This window comes from Alexandromys fortis, unplaced genomic scaffold (assembly GCF_014885135.2).
Source record: "Alexandromys fortis isolate MF-2015 unplaced genomic scaffold, M_Fortis_MF-2015_v1.1 scaffold_48, whole genome shotgun sequence".
Taxonomy (NCBI): Eukaryota; Metazoa; Chordata; class Mammalia; order Rodentia; family Cricetidae; genus Alexandromys; species Alexandromys fortis.
In genome coordinates, this window is record NW_026067947.1 from 7,862,365 (window position 1) to 7,868,391 (window position 6,027).

General features: G+C 36.6%; 1 pseudogene; it reads right to left on the reverse strand.

Annotated features, from left to right (window-relative positions):
* Positions 1-231: 231 nt before the first annotated feature.
* LOC126506078 (translationally-controlled tumor protein-like) lies at positions 232-871 on the reverse strand (annotated as a pseudogene).
* Positions 872-6,027: the final 5,156 nt, after the last annotated feature.

The window sequence follows — 6,027 nt, forward strand, 5'->3', positions numbered from 1 at the left end:
TACTATTCTCATCTTCAGATTTCCTTTCCACTGACTCTTTTTGCGAGTAGAGACATTGTTATATCATCCTTTTGAATATGTGTTTATCTTTTTAAATGCACTTTATTTTTAGACAACCTACATGACATATTTTTTCTTTAAAGAAAAAAAAAAGGAAAAAAGAAATAAACAATGTCTCCACTCCAGATAAATCATGGTCAAAGTAAGAGCTCAAGGTAAACATCCGTCCCCTGTGTCCTAAGTCCTGGTGTTGTATGGATGGGAAGCAACAGCCGGTTATGGTGACAGGTGATAGATCCAATTTGTTAACATTTCTCCATCTCTAAGCCATCCTTGAAGAAAATCATGTATGGAGTCACGCCATCTTCACGGTAGTCCAGGAGAGCAACCACGCCATCTGGATTCATGTTATCACCAATAAAAAAAAAATCTGGTAGTTATTGAAATTAGCAAGGATGTGCTTAATTTTCTCTGCAGCCCCAGTCATAAAAAGCTTTACTCTTTCTGGTTTCTGTTTTTCAAGTTTGCCTTTGCGAGATTTCATGTAATCTTTGTTGTACTTTTTGTAGGCCTCTTTGGTGAAGCTGGTTTCTTGTAAGTGGTGGTTCATGAGAATGTCAACACCAGTGACTACTGTGCTTTCGGTACCTTCGCCCTCTGGGCCTTCAGGGGAAGCATTCCCACCAGTGAGCAAGTCGTCGATGTTACCCTCTGTTCTACTGACCATCTTGCCCTCCACCTCCAGTCACAGCCCGTCCGCGATCTCCCGGATCTTGTAGATGTCGGAGAACAGCTCGTCAGGGCTGATGATGTCCCGGTAGATGATCATGGTGGCGGCTGGGGATGGCGGCACTAGCCTGACAGCGCAGAGCAAGCGAGCGCGGTGCAGCCTGAGCAACGCTTGTGGGGAGAGGAGAGCGGGTAGAAAAGCTGTTTATCTTTTATGAATATGAGAAATCCTGATTTATCTTTGGCTTTTAGGAAAAAAAATCATTTGAAATAAATAGTGCAGTTCCATTTTTAACCTAAACATTTTTAAATAATAACATTGTCAAAAGACAACGTTGACACACTTGGTTTCATTCATTCATTCATTCGTTCATTTAGTTAGTTAGTTATTTGTTTGCTTCCATTTTATGTCCAGATAACTGATACTAATGTTGCAGTTAATAACACAAATGAAGGTACTTTTATATTTTTGCAGAGATCATGTTAATAAGGAACTAGAATTAAAACCATGAAATGCAGTCAGTGTGTAGAGCAACATTTAACTTCAGGGATATTTAGACTTACAATGTTTAGTTTTATAGGTTGCTCCCATCAGATACACATTTTCAAGCCCCTTTCCATAAATAAAAATGTTAAGGTCAATGATTCAAGGTAGGTCACTTTAGAGATCACAAAGAAGAAGTCTGAGACTTCCTCTCAATCCTTAAATAAATTCTCCAATATTTTTAGCAACTGGATTGCCCTGTGATCTTTATCCACTGGAGGTAGTGCTTGAATTATTAATCTTAGCATAAGTGTGCTAGTTACTGCATGACCTAAGCTGATTTTGTTAGTTCTTGATGTCATATAAACCATGAAAGTATCCTGTTTTTGTCTTTTTACATTATCGAAGTGTTGATTGAAGGGTTACAATGAACATAAAAGAGGGCTTTGACCTTGGACTCCTGAATCTGTAATTATTTTACCATTTACAAGTACTTAGAGATGCTCAAATGTACCAAATATAAATGGAGATTAGAATATTGATCTCAATACATGGTGGGAGAATTTATAGGGTTAAAAAGAACTTATATAGTTGTAATAATTTAGTATGAGAACTGGCATCTACTAGGTTCTCGAGGAATGTCTGCTCATTCCTTATAATACCCTTGGGAGTAGAGATTAAACATACTCTTTACAGTTGTAGAAGCCATAATCCAAAATCCATATTATAAATAATATTTTACCTGATTTATTTTACAAAGCCATGAGAAATTCACATACTATTCTTTAATTTACATTGTGTTCTATTAATATGGTGTATGCAACTGCTTGTCCAAATTGGAAAGGTGGTTTTCAGAATAAAGTAGTGTACAGTTACTGATGAGATAAAGAATGTTCTATCAGCAAGATCTTTTGCTGAATTTATTTTACATCTATATAGGAGGCTCAGATGGTATAAACATAAATGTCCCTTGCTTCCTTATGATAAGGATGATAACTTATTTAGTTTGTAATATCTAAATTAATGACTAGAGTTTCAAGAAAGTGATTCCCTTCTGGTTTCATTTATTTAAAAAAAATTACCTTCATAACAACAAGAATTTGTTTTTTAATCTTAAGCAAATTAGACTTAGGGATGGTGGACAATTTCCTTGATTTGGTTGGTGTGTGTTGAGATACTACCAGTCACGGTGAGATCCAATAGTTGAGTGCTATAGCTGCAAAGTGGTGGTACTTTCTCCCGGACAGGATCATCACATTTTAGGACTTCTAAAGTGCTGTTACTGCCTATGTCCTAATCAACCCCTGATGTCAGTTGTCAACAAGTGAGTGAAATCTATTCACCCCTGGAAAGGAAACCAGAGCTGCCTTCCACAGCTGCAATGTGTAATCATGACTATTATGGAACATGTTCTTGGCTTTTATCAGTTACATTTTGCTTTATGATCCTTCCCACATACTGTCTATACAGGAAAGCCAGAGACTATTCTTGGTAGGTCCATGGTTGATTCCAACAATATTGTCACTGAATATATCAAAATCTAGAACTATGGTATTATACTGTTCATAAAATATAACTGCAGTATTTGTAGGTATGATTTTAAAAAAAAAACATGGGATTATAATTGTCTGTAGTTTTTATGAGGGGTCAAGGGAAAGAGTAGAAATCCTGTAAATATCAAGTGTTACAGGGTTGATAAATGTTTGATGACCTATTTCTGTCAGGGGAACTTGCTATATTATTTGGGATGAATTATGACATATTCTGTCCTCCTCAGAATTAAAGGTTGTGGTTTTGCATCTGCCCTTCTCATATATAATTTATTGGAAGAAAATAATGCATACATCACATTTCAAGGATTAAGATACAATTTGTAATCTTACTGGTTGCTTAGAAAAGCCTTGTGCTTTTTTTTTTTTTAAATCCAGTGTGGTTGTACATGCATTTGTATGTAGATGTAGGCTGTGAGTACTTAAGAAAGGGCTTTAACACCAATGTTGGCTATAAGTTTTTCTTATTTCCCCAAAACATAAGAATACCTTGACAATATCACTTGATAAGTTTTAGGAAGAAGAATATTGAGAGAAAACAAAAAAAAAGGACTTTGTTTCTTATAACATGTACAGTACCATAATAAAATGGATTTCATGTTAATAGTTACATTTTTATTAAAAATTGGGACTTTGTTCTCAATTATCTAAAAGCTCTCTCAACTCAAACCATTACCATAAACACACTCGTTTTTAATTATTTTTAAGTAACATAGAACGATTTAGGTTTCAATATAACATTTTCACGTTTTCCTCCTTTGGTATCCTTCCCATCTCCTCCCCTAGCTGCACTTCTGTGGCTCCCTCTTTCTCTAGTAGCTTACTTTTTTCATGTCCTGTGTATTGTGGTGGACCTCCTTTCCTACCTCTTTCTTCCCTATTATGACCTTCTTCCTAACTTCATGACCAACAGACTCACGTGCACATAGACACATACAGTAAACATCTAGGCTATGCATACAGAGAAAATATACAGTTGTTATCTTTCTGTGTCTGTTTTATTTCAGTTAACCTAGCTTTTTCCCATTTCATCATATTTGTTAAAAAGCCATTATTTTGTTTTCTCTATGGCTGAATTGAAAAATAAAGAAAATCATCCCACAAATCACAATTCCAGAGAACCTAAACAATGATGAGGACCCTAAGAGAGACATGCATAGATCTAATCTACATGGGAAGTAGAAAAAAATCAAGATCTCCTGAGTAAATTGGGAGCATGGGGACCTGGAGGGAGGGTTGAAGGGGAAGGAGAGAGGCACATGAAGAAACTGGTCCTGCAGACTCAGAGCTTCAGAATTTCCACAACATGGAACAACAACAGGATAATCTAGGAGAGTTCTAGTGAAAGCCCAGCATCAATAGTGTAGCAGAAACCATAGGCCTCGAACTCTTTGCAATGAACACTTACAAGTAAAGATATATAGACAAAGGGGCTTACTGCATGACTCACTATTTCTGACTACAGCTTCCATGATGAGCATGATGATATTCCCCCCTTTTTTTTCTTTCTTCTTTTTTCTCTTCAATTTTATTTTATGGGGTTCTAAAGGCAGAGGGTGGGTACACAAGGACGGGGAATGAAAGGGGCTGAGAGGCATGATGTGAAAGACACAAAGAATAAAGAAAAAGGAAAGTAAAAAATGAGTTTTGTGATGTTGAATTTATGCCATATTCTTCCTAAAATTCATTTACTTATATCATAAAGCAAAGGAAACCAGATCACAAATCAAAATCCAAGAGAACTTAGACAACAATGGGGACCCTTAGAGAGACATACATAGATGTATTCTACATGGGAAGTAGAAAAAGACACGATCTCCAGAGTAAATTGGGAGCAACCATGGGAGAGGGTTGAAGGGGAGGGGATGAGTAAGGAGGGGAGCAAATAAAAATGCTCATTTTAAAGAAATAAATAAAAGTAATAGGTGGAACTTAACAAAAATTGCTGTTTTCATCAAGCAAACCAAAGCTTTCATAGTGAATACATGTTTCATAGCATTGTTATAATTAAGACAGTGTTTTAGGCATTGAGTGGGCTGTGTGACTGGCCCAGAGGAAGCCAGTGTTTTCATCGAGCTTGCAGTGCCTGGCACTGGGTAAATGCTGATTGATGGTAATTATCATAATGACTGGTTTATTAGTTACTTGTCTTGTTTCTGTGACAAAATATCAGACTAATGCAACTTAAGGAAGAAGAGTTTATCGAAACATTGAAAGAATTCACAGGAGCTGGATAGAAGTCCGAGTGGGGAAGCACACTTGATGCTTTCTCAGAGGACCAGGATTAGATTCCTAGCATGCACATTAACACATTAAACTCTAGGTTAATTCACAACCACACTAAACTCTAGGTTTTGCAGATCCAGCATCCGGTTCTGTCCTCAGTGTTGCAATGGCATCAGCCACCTCCTATTCCTATGTCTCGCCCTACTCTGACATGAAGGACTGTATCTCCAGAATCAGAGAGGTCACAGTCAGGAAGCATAGAGTGATGAATGTGTGTTCCCAGCTTGCTCTTTTCTCGCCCTCTTATTCAGTCCAAGACTCTAACCACAGTTAAGGTGGATCTTTGCACTCCAGCTCATCTAATCTATATAATTGCTAATAAACAGGCCCAGAGTCCTGTCTCCTGGGTGATTCTAAGTTCAGTATTGACAAGTCTAACCATTATACCTCACTAGATGTCTGTGATTTCCAGTTTAAACTAATGTTATCATTTCCACAGCCCTTTTCAAATCCAAAGTATTTTTATCCAGCATTCAAACTTATTACACAAGCCAGAATATTAGAAACTATATGCAAATGTAAATAATTGCAATACAAATCAGGCAAAACCTTATAGTAAAAACTGCTCAGTTTACAGTGTTGAAAAAGAAGATAGTACAAACATACCAGGGATAATTCTTTTATTGAGAATTACTGTTTAAAAAAAAAGAAATTCTGAATTCTTTAGGTAACCCAGTGATGTTGCTTTCCACTCAGAAACATTGAAATTTCATTGATAAATTGTTTCATATTGAAGAACCTGAATAAGTCTCAAAAGTCCGCCATTGTCTAGAAAAGAACAGATGTGAAATATCACCTCTATTATTTCCTTATGTTTCACCAAGATTTCTTTTTCAAAAGAAAATGTGAGCTTCCTCTAATTACATCCTAACTCGTCCTGGATCTCTTGGTAGTTAGCTCCTAATCTGGGGTTGAAGGAAAGATGTTGGGACAATATTTATACTGTAGACTTCCAGTGCTTCTCAGGGAAAAAAAATC